Source organism: Dinoponera quadriceps, unplaced genomic scaffold (assembly GCF_001313825.1).
Source record: "Dinoponera quadriceps isolate SergipeBrazil2010 unplaced genomic scaffold, ASM131382v1 scaffold2723, whole genome shotgun sequence".
NCBI lineage: Eukaryota > Metazoa > Arthropoda > Insecta > Hymenoptera > Formicidae > Dinoponera > Dinoponera quadriceps.
The window spans coordinates 241,601-255,945 of NW_014556868.1; the positions used below are offsets into that span (position 1 = coordinate 241,601).

Consider the following 14,345-nt stretch of genomic DNA (forward strand, 5'->3'; position numbering starts at 1 on the left):
TACACGGAGAAAAATAATTTTGCTGTTATAGCGAAACCATCGTTGCTATTACACTTTCGTTGTGGCAGCGACAAAATTTAATTGACGTAATCACAGATTAACAAATTACACTGGTCAACGAGGTTCTTATACCCGGAATGAGAATAAGTATTTCTGAACAGTTTTCGTCTGTTGAACACATATTCGTTGTCCAAATTTAGCTATTGGGTCACAATTGAGAAAAATAGCATACATAAACGCCAATTTTGACATTTGGATTTTCATGACGTTATAGCACTGATGGCAAATTTGTTTCCTACATTTCGTTAATACCACGCAAAAATTTCAAAGTATTTTAGCTTTAAAATGCATTTTGTATCGTTTCGGCATGATTTTTTGTTTTTAAAATATAGCTAAATATGATATTGATGTCGAGCACGTGCGATAGTGTTTTTAATTTTAGCTGTACTTTGAAAACGAAAAATTATACCGAAACGATGCGAAATGAATTTTAAAGCTAGAAGTTTATATTTTTGCGTGGTATTAATGAAATTTAGGGAAAAAATTTACTGCCGGTACTACATCACGAAAAAAAAATCTAAAGTGGCGTTTATTGGTTTCTTTCTTTTTTTGGTTTCTTTGATACAATTTTTCTCAAAATTGCTACCCAATAGCCAAATTTAGACAACGGATACAAGGCAGACGAAAACCATTCGGTACCACCTATTCTTATTCTGGATATGGATAAAAAGTTAAAATTTGTTGATTAACGTTCGTAATTAGAACAAAAACAGTTTTGTTGCCAGAATAGAAAAATTCTGCCGAGTAAATTAGTTCTTTTGGGATACATTAATTTGCTGCTAGAAAAAAATAATATTTTTCTACATTTAATAATTTGTTCTTACAGAAAAATAATTGGTAGATTCAGCAAAATAATCCAACGAACGATAATTGGTACTCTTAACTAATCGTTTTGTCGTCCACACAGAAGAGAAATAATCTTAAATCGAGAATAAATATTATCATATAAGTAAAAATATTATAATATTCTTAGAACATTTTTAGTCTTGAATTGAGTTCAAGTAACACTTGCATCAATACAAATTCATTCAAATCAAGACTAAAAATGTTCTAACAAAATTACATTCTTGATTATACATGAGAACATCTATTTTTGATGCAGGACTAATTTTTTTCCGTGCACATATTAATATTAATTTTTTATCAACTCACCGATTTTATTGTGCCAGCAAATTATTTTGCTCCTCGTGTATTTTTATAATCCTCGGCAAGAATATCGCGGGATCTCTCTTTCTCTTGAAATTCCGCGATGCGAAAAGGTCGACGAAATTTACGACATCCGCCTACGACGACATTCTTTCTTTCCCTTTTTTGGCGTTATTCACGAGAGCTAATTAACGCAAAGCGCATGGAAATTGCGAGTTCGGTGAAAGTAACGCGATCGACGCGCGACGTCCTTTCATCGCGGGATGAATCGCGACGATGGTAGGTAGGCAGGCAGGTAGGCAGATAGGTAGGGAACGCGATGTTCTCGAGCGATCATTCGCAGAGAACAATGGCGTTGGCGGACGCGAAATACAAATACGGACATACGTACGCGCCGTGCTCACACAGTGGATTTCTATTTGTGGCAAGAAGATTCGTTATTGATCCAACAGCATGTCGGGCTGCTGCAACTGACGGAAAACCCTGGCCCCGCGCGCGCGTCCGTCCGTCCAGTCGCGATGAAAGCCGCCGCGCGATTACGCGGAAAAGCGAACGACGTTACTTCGTTAATAACCCAGGAGACGTATGAATCATTAAGTCCGCCTCTGTGTGTGTCACGCTTCTCATATTTGAAATATAATACACCAAGTTATCAGGGGAGAAGTTGTCGAGAAAAGTAGCGACCGGTACGAAAATGAGACCAAAGGGAACGGATTTCTTTTGTTTGGCGGCTGGCCAGTTTGTAGCTGATCTTTTTTAAATGAAAGAACCATTTTTTACGAGTAGCTAATTATCGAAAGAATGTAACAGGTTTCCGACGGGCAACAAAAGGACGTGAATATTGAAATCGCGACTCAAACATTAAAAGTGTGTTAAAGATGAAACTTCTTATTGTGTATATTTAATTAGCTTCTCGATAAATTTCTACAATACACGGAGACAAAATTAGTCAACAGATTTGGAGAAGCATCGTGATTAATCGGTAATTAATGTTCTCATCTTTAAAGCGAGAGGAAAGATCAATTAGGCCAATATCGCGACGCGATCTCTTTAATCTCGGCTTGCGAAGTTGGAGCAGAAAAGCGAAGGTGGAGCGCGCTCCTTGAAAAATGAAGGAGTGCTCGATTGTGCCGCCCTCTTCTCTCCCGTCTTCTCCTCCTCAATCAGCTGGACCTTTGTCGCGGCCGAGAACAGCATAGCGCGCGGAAATCGTGCTGGCATTCGCGGAAACGCCGCTGACAAAGTGTGTCAGAGCAAAGAAGAAGAAGAAAGGAGAGCCGACGCCACCGACGCGTCTCATCGTCAGCACCTTCAACGTGATCGGCCGCGAGGAAAAAAAAAAACAAGCCGTTGCCCACCCACTAGAAATCGTACGCGACTCGCAAAAATTTTGTTTCTTTATAACATCCTTAACCTTCCGAGTGGCAACGTATTTTTATTACCTTGGGAGTGGCAACTAGGGTCATCTATGTTTTCCTTTTTCAACGTTTCTCGTCTTGAACTGCTCGAGAAAATCTCCAAAAATTATCGGAAACTCCCTTCTATTTGAAGACTATATATAGCCCAATGTTGCCACTTGAGGGCTTAATAGTACTATTGAATACTTAATATCTTAATTCTCTTTGGATTTTCAATACCTGACAGGTGCCTCAGAAGTCGTCCACTTTTTCATACTTCCACTCACAGAACACTTTATGGTAGATTTCAACCAATCAGTCGAACTTCTATGCTTGCGTTGATCTAGGCTGATGTTCCGTGTAAGTGTTCTTATCTCCACAGGTGTTTCTTTTTTATATTTTCTATGTTATCAAAGGGTGTTCCCCGTTTACACAGTATTACACAGTAATAGATAAATAAATAAATAAATGAAAAGATACGCGCGACTCGTGCGTCAACTCGGATCGCACCGAATCCCGCGAATTTTGCGACATTGCATCCGTCAAGTGAGATCTGCACAGAGAAAATATAGTAATTACAGTAAAAATTACCACAAAATTTTGTAACGTTGAACCGGAATTACAACTAAGATTATGATGTATATTTTAATCTTTATTGATGTATTTCATTGTGTACACATTACTAAAAATCACAACACACATCATAATTTCAGTCATAATTTCGGTATGGTCGAGCGGTGAAAAATTGTCTGGTAATCTTTACTACAATATAATTCCTCCATGTGCGGATAATTACTCGGTGATCATTAACGCGAATTATCAGTTATTTACGCCGATTTTACTTCGATCGCGCTGGGCACATTCGAGTTTTTCCTCTAACGAAAAAAGTTAAAAGCGAGGATTCAAAAATAAATGTTCCACGTTTCGCGTGCGGAGGAGTAGGAAAATCGAGCTTTTTTAACGATAGGAACACAGCAGTTCTGGCTGGGAGTATAATTGCGTGAATGACGTGTCGCTGGCACGCGACCAGAGAACTGACCATGCCGTCGCGCACGACGTGGCCTCGATTTACATCGTTTCCGAAAATGGGCGATCCGTTGATAATCAAATCGATCGCTCTTCGAAAAACTGAATGCGCGAAATTCACGAAGACGAAGAGACGAAGCTCGCTACGTTTCGCCGCGATGTTTCAGATTTCTCTCCCGATTTTCACGCTATCGAATCGCTCTTTCATTGGAAACGACCCCTTCGCTGCGTCAAGCGCTGCGGAAAAAGAACGAAAAAGTTGAGAAAAACCAACCAGAAACAGAGTAAAATAGAATTCAACGCGGACGCGCGCGCGTCTCTACGCGAAAGCGCGCGAGCGGAAGGAGAGAACCTCGCGTTTGTAGTTACACATAACCGATAATCGATCGGAACCACCCACGGATGCGTCTGCGTCCGATTTTCGCGGGGCAGCGAAAGTATAAAAATAAATCGTTAACAGACGCAACTTAACAACGCGTTATAATGGGGGGGTTATTTTTAAAGGCGAGCGTTCAAAGCGGAGGGATATTTACGGCCGCGCCGCCGTCAGAAAGGGGATTGTTCGTATAAAAAAGAGTACGTTGTCGCGCATTTCATTGAGTTATCTCTCGCGTGCACGGAAGAACGTTCTCGAAGAACGTCTCTCTCTTTCTTCCTCTGGTTGGGACGACCGCGATTCCGACGGCTCGGGAGAGATTATTCCGGGAAAAAAGAAAAGTCGGCGACAGGTTGACGCTCCAATCGGCAGAATATCTGCCTCTGAAAATGGAACGAAGTATCCATCTTCGAAGAGACTCGTTACTTCGTGTCACGCTCGCTCCTGTTAACTTCCAAATACGTTTGCACCGACTCGTCATTCGAGAACGGAAACGACGAAGTTTCGTGTTTCCCGACGTCGTCTCCCGCGATCGAGAGAGGATCGATCGGGCCCGCAAAGGTTAAGGAGGAACCAGGCCGTCGTCGTCGGTGGATGCATATAAAATACGACGATCGCTTTTAGACCGCCCTCCGCGGGATGAGTCTGATTCGGGTCAGAATAGCCCGCCGCCGCCGTCGCGAGGATAATCGATTCTCGGCGCAATCGAAGACAGGTCGTCTCCGCTCCGCCTGGCAACCGCGTCGATATATACGCAATCACTTCGTCAAGCATCAGCCGGAGATTATTTATAAATCGGATCGCCGGTGGCATCGCGACTATCGCCCATTCATCTTCGCCGTCGCTCGGCTCCCGGGGCTCCTCCGACGAGCTTTCCGCGAGATTCGCGAATTCGCAGAGTAAACGCGCGAGCGTCGATAAATTCGGCTCCGATTTGTTGTTTGGGAAGATTAGTGTTGTTTATTTTTCAATATGTGTTACACGAAGGTGAGGAAGCACGGCGGAAGTAACGATGAAGTTAATTTTTGGTTCGGCGTTTTAGTTAATTGATTTTCATTATTTTAACGTTTCGATATTCTCGAGTTTCTAATTGCACGAGCAATGAGTTAGATCACATTCAATGTGTACGTAATGCAAGTTTCATCGAATTCTTATCAAATTCATTTCGCCTTGCAACCTCCTCGAGAAGAAAAGGATTGGCCAATGAAGATTATTCGGAAGTCAAAATTATTCTTTATTATATAAATGACGAATTTTTGATTATTATTCCAATAATTTATCGAAACGTCCCCCTCCCCCCTCTCCGGTCACAGTGAAATCCAATCGAGAAATTTGCATGCGCGCGTAAATCCCGATGACATGTATGGTCGGTACGCGTGACAAACGTTTTGTCGCGATAGAGGCCGGTATTGAAAAGAAAAAAAGAGAAGAGATAAACTGGCCCTCAGTCAATCATGTGTCCGTTTGTGCGATTTTATTCAGGGCGTGGGTACTGTCATGCGCGTTTCAGTGCGACATTTAGTTGAACGATCGGAACAAATGGTGGTTGATGAATACCGATTGGTGTGATTATCGCGCCAGGATCGTAATCTCAACAGCAGTGATTCGCGTTACGAAATGATAATCCGTGAATCCAATAATAATGATGATTTGCATTTTATCATTTTCAACTCAACGTTATTCTCGTTACGATCTTACGGGAAGAAAAGAAACTCGAGCGAGAGCGACGAGGCCCAACTCTCGGATAAATGTTTATCGAGAGTGGAAATTTATCGAAGCTTATAAAAGTTAATTAGAGCTTACCGAAAGATACATTTCCGAGTATACATCGATCGTCATCGTCAGAGGGAATGCTCGTTAAAACGAGGTATATTTCAAACAATCGTCGGAGCGAATTAAATTACCGGCGAGCGGCGGCGGCTTCGCGTCTCGAGAAAAGTGCAGCGGAATCGCGCCGAGTATTTTGCGCGAATGAACATATGTATATTTCATTAGCGCGGACTCTGAACCGCTTAAATATGCCGAAAATAGAGCGATAAGATGCGAGGAGGAAAAATCGGGTCGCTAATGGGTTACATGGCTCGCTGAAACTCGCGTGTCACCTCCCTCGCGAATAGTTTAATATCGTAGAAGCATATTGACCTAGATCCTGACACGTGAATCGCCAACGTGATCGACCCTCTTTACAGCGCAAACAGTCGTGAGGGGTTCGTAGCGCTCTCTCTCTCTCTCTCTCTCTCTCTCTCTCTCTCTCTCTCTCTCTCTCTGTCGGACGATCAATGAGACGCGCGCGCTCTCGAGTTCTCGATCGATCGCGACGAAATCGAAAAATATTATATGAGATTGTTATACTGGGTGTGCACACCGCACACGTGCCATGCTGTTCTCTCAACGAGAGAGAGAAACTCTCTCTCTCTCTCTCTTTGTTTCTTTCTCTCGACCGAGTCGATTTCCCCGCCGGTGAATTCTCTATTATTCGAAATAAATTGGACGGGAATTTTCATCTATATCGCGCACATTCGATATATCCTTAATCGCACCGGAAGGTTACAGACGTGTGCAGGCCAAATATAGCGGCCGCGGTTGCGTTACACCCGTGTCACTATTTTTGACAGGAACACGCTCCTCGCTGTCAACTCGGAAGCGCGCCTTAGTTAGTCTAATTTAACGTTATCATTATAGGAACCCGCGATTACCCGGAACGCGGTAGTATCTCTCTCGTTTGGAAATTCTGCTCCCGTTTCCGCCCGCCTCCTCATTATCGAGGTATTATCGGAAAAAGCGGGTGCAAGAGCGGCCGTAATATATTTTCTTCTCAATATTCCAGTTATGTTTTTTTAATCCTCGACAATAAATAAACGTTCCGATTGTTTCTTCAATTCAAGTAATTCAGATTCTTTCGATAATTCTTCACAGTACTGTGCGAGCGTGACTTTCTGAATTATTTCCCGCGAAAATAATTTCGACCTTCCGTCGATGGTGGTTAAAATAATCGCGTTAATCAACGAATCTCCCGGTATTTTCCCCGCTTCAATATTCTACTTTCCTCCTTACGCCACGAATAGTAAGCTCGTTACGGATTTGACACGCCACCGTGGCGTACGTTCTCAAGGACATAATGTAATTTCGCATCCTGATGGATTATCTGCCAGATATCGCGGCTCGCGCTCTCGAGCCGCGAGTAGGTGACAGTAGGCGTAAGTAGGCGAGAGTAATGATTCACTCTCTTCTACTTTAGCTGATGATATTTCGTAAACAGCGCTCTGAATTCGTTATTTATCGCGCTCTTGCTTACATTCTCTCTCCGGTTATATATGCAACTCGACCGAATTTAAAATTCAATTCTTCGAGTCCGGGCGACATCAATCTTCGCGCAAGATATCATTAAAAGCCACGTAATAAGGAGTCGCTACCTTTCTCGAAACGTTCCTCGGAGAGAAAAGATTTTTTCAGTGGAATGTCCTCAAACTTTAAGCATTCATTTACTACCATTTTTAGCTAGACCCATTAATTCAAATTATATTATGTATATACATATATCTTTTTCTTTCTTTCTATTCTTATATATCGCTTGCATTTGCTAGTTTATACTTTATTACTAATTTACAACTTGTCTTTAAATGTTATTTGGATATTCCTTTTTATTTTCCTATAGGTATTAGGTTTATTTCTGTAATCTAAAGGGATGCTTTCCTTAAATATTATTGTTATTATTATAAACAGCGCTGCCATACAGTGACTGAAACAAAAAGGCGAAATAGAGCTTCTCGGCAAAAAAGATGATAGAAAGGTGACCTTTCAGATATCAAAATGCCAAAAATGACCAAAAGTGACACTTCAAATTCTGAGAGTAACTAAGGCCATTCAAGCAAAGAAATAATACTTATTTTTACCTTCCCCAGGTTTATCTTTGGATAATTTAACGATATAGCGAATTCTTTTCATAATACGATTTGAAAGCGCACAATCAGGAAAAACCAACGGCATAAATGATACAAATACGCTTTCGGAGTAGTTTTATTAAGAGAGACGGCCAAAATATATATAGAACGCCCATATTTTGCAAATTTAACGACTCAGGAAAAAAAGTGGACCATAGCGACTCGTTTTTCGGACGATAATGAATTTTTTCGCGGCCTGTCGGGAGAAAGTGACAAAAGGTGGACTTGAGTGACTGGATGGCAGCGTCGGGGGAATAATCAAAACGACCCCGAATTATCTTCTTATTGGAGAAATCATCGAGAGAATCGCGATATTCGCAGGTCAAACGTTGGGACGTTACATATATGAAGGACTGCCGGATAATTGCAAAATTTATTCGAGAAACGAACGGTTCGGTTTGGCGCGCACACGTACGCACGCACGCACTGTTCTGTGGCGTATCGATTAAAAATTATGCAAGCGTTATGCAAGTTCAAGGCGGTAACGGTTTATCTCGCGTTCTCCGGCGCATGTGGATTACACGGCGATATACGATCCCATCCTGTGCCGTTACATAAATCGCCTCGTCGAGCGAGCGAGCGAGTCTCGGCGAAAGAAACGTGTTTTGAGACGAGCGCGCGATCCGTAATGGCATACCATCGCGATTAAGAATCGAAAAGTATTCTCTTCCAATCGAATTACCGTCTCTCTCTCTCTCTCTCTCTCACTTTTTCTCTCGTGATCGCATTAGCGGGCGTTGCAGCAGCGCTCTCGGCACATACGTGCCGCGCGTAGCGTGCGCGTCCGGCGTGCGTTAGCACGTACGTAAATCAAGCGCTCGCCAAAAATGCGGTGCATATAATAAGATTTCGCTCGTACAGCGCGCGCAGTCATGGTCATTGAATTGCGTCGACGCGCGAACGGAGAGCGAGAGATGCAGTATAGAGCGCTACTGCTGAAAATAATGATCGCACGGAAATATAACGACGATATTTTCGACACGCGCGACATCAGCCCTTTTCCGCGCGTCCGAGCGCTTTCACGTCGCATTTTGCCGCTTTAATCCGAGAGTTCGGAGGGTTGGCAAATCGAATACACGGCCGGCCAGAGGAACGAGAGAAAGAAAGAGAGAGAGAGAGAGAGCTTCCATGTCACGGGTTTAAAGCTCGCTTTGGACAGGCTTTATAATTCGAAGCGGCAGAGAGAGAAAGAGAATACGAGAGAATAGGGGTATGCCGTCACCAACGTCACGATCAAAAGACAGCTGTCAAATCCGCGCTAAAATCGTCAAAACACGGTAAGTGGGTTAACGGGGAACGGAATTCGCGCTGAGAATTACCGTGACGATCAGCCAGAGGGATAGAGGGGGAAGGAGAGAACGAGACAGAGAGAAAGAGAGGGGGAGGGAGAGAGAGACGCAACAATACACTCGGTGTCGTGTAAATATCCTTTTAACACACCATGCACTAACACAGCATGTCCTCTCCGCATACCGAGTGCGTTCTAAAAGAAGAGAGAGAAAAAGCAGCCAGACCGCTCGAAACTCATCAAATATTTCGACCCTCTTTCTCTCCCTACCTCCTTCCCTCTCTCTCTCTCTCGCGTTTTTACGTTGCATTTCGCCGTTTGGACTCAGAAAGGCGTACGAACCGGGGTGAATAAAAGACACCGTGGGGGTCACACGATTGACTCCACCCCCATGCACCGATCGTTCGGTTTTCGGGATAGACGGCGAGTCAAACTTACTCCGAGGTTGCTTCCTCCGTCGCGTTGTATCCGCGACGCAAACCTCTGAAATCGACGATTAACGGGGGTGGACGGATCTCGAGTGTGTCCTACCGAAAAAGAGCTCTCCTTTTCTCTCTCTTTCTTTCGCCCGCATTCTCGCCCCGCGCCACCCTTGTCCCGAGAACACCCGGGCACTCGCACGCAGACGCACCAGGGAATGGGTGAGGGATGGCGGCAGCGAGGGAGGAGGAGGCGAGAAGGACGCGAGCGAAGGAGAGAGGAAGATAGAGGCGCTGTTCCGTTCAGCTGCACTGCGCGCTACACTTTCCGCACTCGAGGCAAAATAACGAACGCGAAACGAGATGCGACTCTTTCGAGGAATGCCGCGGACGTGTAATGTTACGAAAGGTAAAACAGACGGTTATACAAACACGGGAAGAAAGTCTTAAATCAATAATAGATGTTTCCATGCATAAGCAAGAATATTATAGTCTTTTTAGAAGATTTTCAGTCTCGATTTGATTGAGCTTGCATTGATGTAAATATTATTTGAGCTATCAATTCAAGATTAAAAGTCTCCTAAGAAGATTATAACATTCTCGTTAACATATAAGAATATCTATCTTTGATTAAAGATTACTTTTTCTGTGTATATATTCTTCACGTATATCATTTATATGTGTGTTAAAAGATAGTCGCGGTACGGGGGAGAAACGAGGAACGAGATAGCAGCGGGGTATGGAGAAAAAGATAGCCAAAAGAACGAGCGGTAACACCCGTGTAGGCATCGGAAATCCCGATGCCGCGAGGCACGCGATAATGGCCCTTACGTGGCCCGCGGATTCGCGAAACGCCGCGTTCGGCGTAGGGTTCCTTTTCGCGTGTGACGTCAAAGATCGAAGCCGCAGCGTAATAAAAGAATCGTTATCGCCAGCACCATCACCTCGACGATAAACCCGACGAATGATTCACGTTCCTTCCCTTCGCGCTGCCTTCGATCTCCGATGCGACGGAAGTCGATCCCCTCGCGGGAAGCCATGCAGAGAACCAGCGACAGTGACGGATCACGCGACACGCCAGTCGGCACCTCCCGCACCGTCCTCGACATCGAGAGCGGACTTCTTTTTGACACGAACATCCGCCGCGACTGCCACGGGTCAATAGATTCAGCGGAGGAGCCAGCGGGACCGCCGATAATATCAAGTCTGATTATTACGCGCTCGATCTCCAAGACGGTGGGGATGTCGGCGACGGGTCAATACAGAAGAGAGGTTATGGCGCACACACACACACACACACACGTCACATACGCTAGCACAGTGCGGTGTGGAAATGTTCTCTATCTCTTTTTCTCAGGGTACTTACTGCTCATTTTCACGCCTGCCAAGGGTGGGTTCGTAGGCGGCTTGTTGCCCTCGGCGAAGGAGGTGGTCCTCGGTCGTCCGCTCATCCTGAGGCTGTCTCGACCGCCACCGCCTTCTCCTCCTCGTCTATCGTCGCCCGGCTCGTCGTCGCTGGCCGCCTCCTCGGCCGGCACCGGCAGTAGCACTTTCTCCTCCTCCCCCTCCTACGCCACCGCGCGTACGTGCACGTCAAAAAGCAGCCCCTGGTCGCGGCGGCGGCGGTGGTGCTAATAGTGGTAGCGCTCCTCGTCGTCGACGTCGTCGTCGTCGCCGTCAACACCACCTCGCACATCAATGACGGAACCTCACACCGCGATTATCACATCGCACGAGGAGCGCGCGCGACTCGCTCGCGCTGCTCACCGCGGCGACACGCACGCACGCACCGTCGAGGAAACCGCACGCGCGTACGCACACAACACGCGCTGCTAACTCACTCTGCTCCCCCCTTCGCACTCTTCTTCTTCTCTTTTCGCTCCTCTTCCGCTACTGCCGCCAGCGCTTCTTACTCCTCTTTCTCTCTCACTCTCCCGCTTTCCCCTTTTCTCTCGTCACCCGCTCGTGTTTTCTTCCTACCCGCGCCTCTGCGTTACGTCGTCGCCGCGCTCGATCGACGGTCGGGAGGGAAAGGGGGGTGGCACGAAGGAAGACCGGGAGGAGAGAGAGGGGTGGCGGGGCCGCAGCAAAGTGGAAGCGGGGTGGGGGTGACGAAAAGGGAGAAGTAACGCGGGACCGGGAAACGCGGTGCTGCAATTTTCACGGCCGTTCTCTCCTCCGAGAGCCTGTCGCCTCTTCCCGTCTCCTCTCTGTTCTGGCGATCCGCTCGAGAGAGCGCGCACGGCGCCGCTCGGCTCTCCTGTCTCTCTCTCGATGACGTGCCGCGACACCAGCGACGCGTATACGTACCGACGGCGAATGCACGTACGTACGCACGCACCGCACGTACGCGGAGTTGACACGCGATTTGGCAGGCGGACGAGCGGATCGGGTTGTTCACGCGCGCACCACCACCCGATTCGACGTACGTAGGCGCGCGTGTACTCACTCACTCTTTTTCTTTCTCTTCCTGTTCGACACTACCCTCTCTTCTTTCTCTCTGCCGACGCACTACCGACGACCACGAACGCGCACTCTCTCGGCACCCGAGCGCGACCGCGTCGTGAGCCGGACGAGAGATCTCTTCGCGGTTTCACGCTCCGTTCACGGACAGGATATGTTTCTTTTCTCTTTCTTTCTCGAGGCGACGGTGGTGGTCGCCTCGTTGTCGCCGATCTTGTTCCCGCTCCTGCTGCCGACGACGATGGATGATCCCCGAGAGAAACGCGATGCCGCCAGCCAATGAGCGGAGGAGGGCGCGGGACGACGCTGCGGAGCGCTGCTGCTGGTGAACAGCGAGGGGTGCGAGCGATTGGCCGACGTTTTCGGAACGGCTAGTACGGTTACGGCGGCGGAGGTGCACGGCAAAGGCGCGCGCGTGAACTCTTTCTCTCTTTCTTTCTCGGCCTCCTCTATGTAACACCGCTTCCGTTGCGCGCGATTCCACGGCGAGGCGGCTCTTTCCTCCGTCCCGTTTTCTCGCGGCACTCTCGTTCACGTAGCTCGCGCTACTCTCTACCGCCCGCCGACGACGTATCTCACGCGCGCCACCGTGCGGTGGGCTGACGACGATGTCGCGTTGTTCGGTCTTCGTCCGCCCGCTTATACTCTCTCTCTGTCCCTCCTTCGCCGCTCTCGCGCGACTATCTTGGCAATGCTTCGTCGTTCTCTCTCTCTCCCTCTCTCTCGTACGCACGAGAACACCACCGCCTCACTTCACTCCGACTGACCGATTGTCTCTCTCTCTCTTTCTTCCTCGCTGGCTTGCTTCCCGTCTCGATCTCTCCTCGTCGCACTACGCTACGAGTCTCGTCACTCCGGCTGTTCCACTCTTCTGACTACTCGTCGCCGATACCTGGCAGGCTTCCGCACTGCATTTCGCTGTGTTACCGTCGCGCGCGACTCCACAATTACGAGGCGAAAGAACGATCGTACGTTTCTCCGTCTTTTTCTTTCTTTCACGTCGTCCTCGTGCCCGACAGCGCTCGCACTCGACGGGAGATCCTCGTCGTCGTGGTGGTAGTCGTGATCGTCGTCGCTGTCGCCGCCGTTCTCGTCGTCGCGGGGTCCTCGCGTTCACCGCCCGTAATCGGTCCGCCTCGTTCTCCTCTGTCTCTGTCTCTCTTTCGTTCTCCGGTCCGGTGCCCGACCAGAGGCGACACGCACTGCTCCCGCAGCAGCCACCCGATATATCGCGGCGTTACGCGGAAAAAGCACGGGGGAAAAAGGGGCGCGCGCGTTCACGCGGCAATATCGAACGATACACGGCGATCAGCGACGACTTCTCTGCCTCGTCGTGCACGGCAACACCACACCGACCATGGATTTTTCGATGCCTCCTCAGACATTGACCCGTTCGGGCGAGATCGGGCCAGTCGAGTGCGAACGGACATTGCCGAGCGTGACGTCAGTGACACCCCACCCTTCCCCTTGCCGAACCGAACGGCTCTATCGAGTGCGCCTGATGCTCCGTCGTCGATACCCCTGGTGCCGTCTGGTGCTTGCTCCCTTCACTATTCCGTTATACCGCCATTATTCAAACTTTAGATTGATTCAAGTCTTGGGTGCGAAAAGGTATCTGAAAGAGTCGCTGGGGCTTTCGTGGGTTATGAGAAAATCACGAAGACCCTTCAACGAAAAAACGATGTCAACTGTGATTCCGTGAAATGTTGTGAGAAGTATTGTTATGTACGAGCTATGAAATGACATGTATTTCGGGAAACGTTGCTGCGTTCCAGACAACATAAAGTCTAAAATCAGGACATCAGATGTCTGAAAGATATCTTTAAGATATTCTTAAGAAGCGGGCTTTCAGACGCCTTATGTTCCGATTATAAATTTTTAAAAACGTTGTCCGGGATATAATGAATTATATGAGAAAAATTAAATTTTACGCGTAACGTGGGACTTGGAATTATCACTCGCTGGCATTAATTGTTGTTATTTTTACTTCAAATCAGAATAATCGTCAGACTTTACAAAAGGACGCGATATAAAATTCATGATGCTACTAAGGATTAAATTTTGTCTTTATCTGGATTTAATCAAGACGAATTTAGACCAGGTATCTTCTACTGTATAATTTTGCAACAAGTTCTGTAAAGAACATCGAATCGACTTGTCTTTGGCAAAGATGTTGACAAAATTGTAAACTTTGAGACAAAATTTTAAGAACATGAGACTCATTTGAAA

General features: G+C 46.9%; 1 protein-coding gene across 3 annotated transcripts in view; it reads right to left on the reverse strand.

Annotated features, from left to right (window-relative positions):
* Window positions 1-13,537, reverse strand: part of LOC106748316 (glycogen synthase kinase-3 beta-like) — a 50,551-nt gene extending 37,014 nt beyond the window's left edge. For 2 of the 3 annotated variants that reach the window (XR_001374738.1, XR_001374737.1), the window contains exon 1: window positions 11,020-13,537. The gene's annotated coding sequence lies outside the window, so the exon portion shown is untranslated. The remainder of the gene's footprint in view (window positions 1-11,019) is intronic. The other variant, XR_001374739.1, reaches the window with a different exon arrangement.
* Window positions 13,538-14,345: the final 808 nt, after the last annotated feature.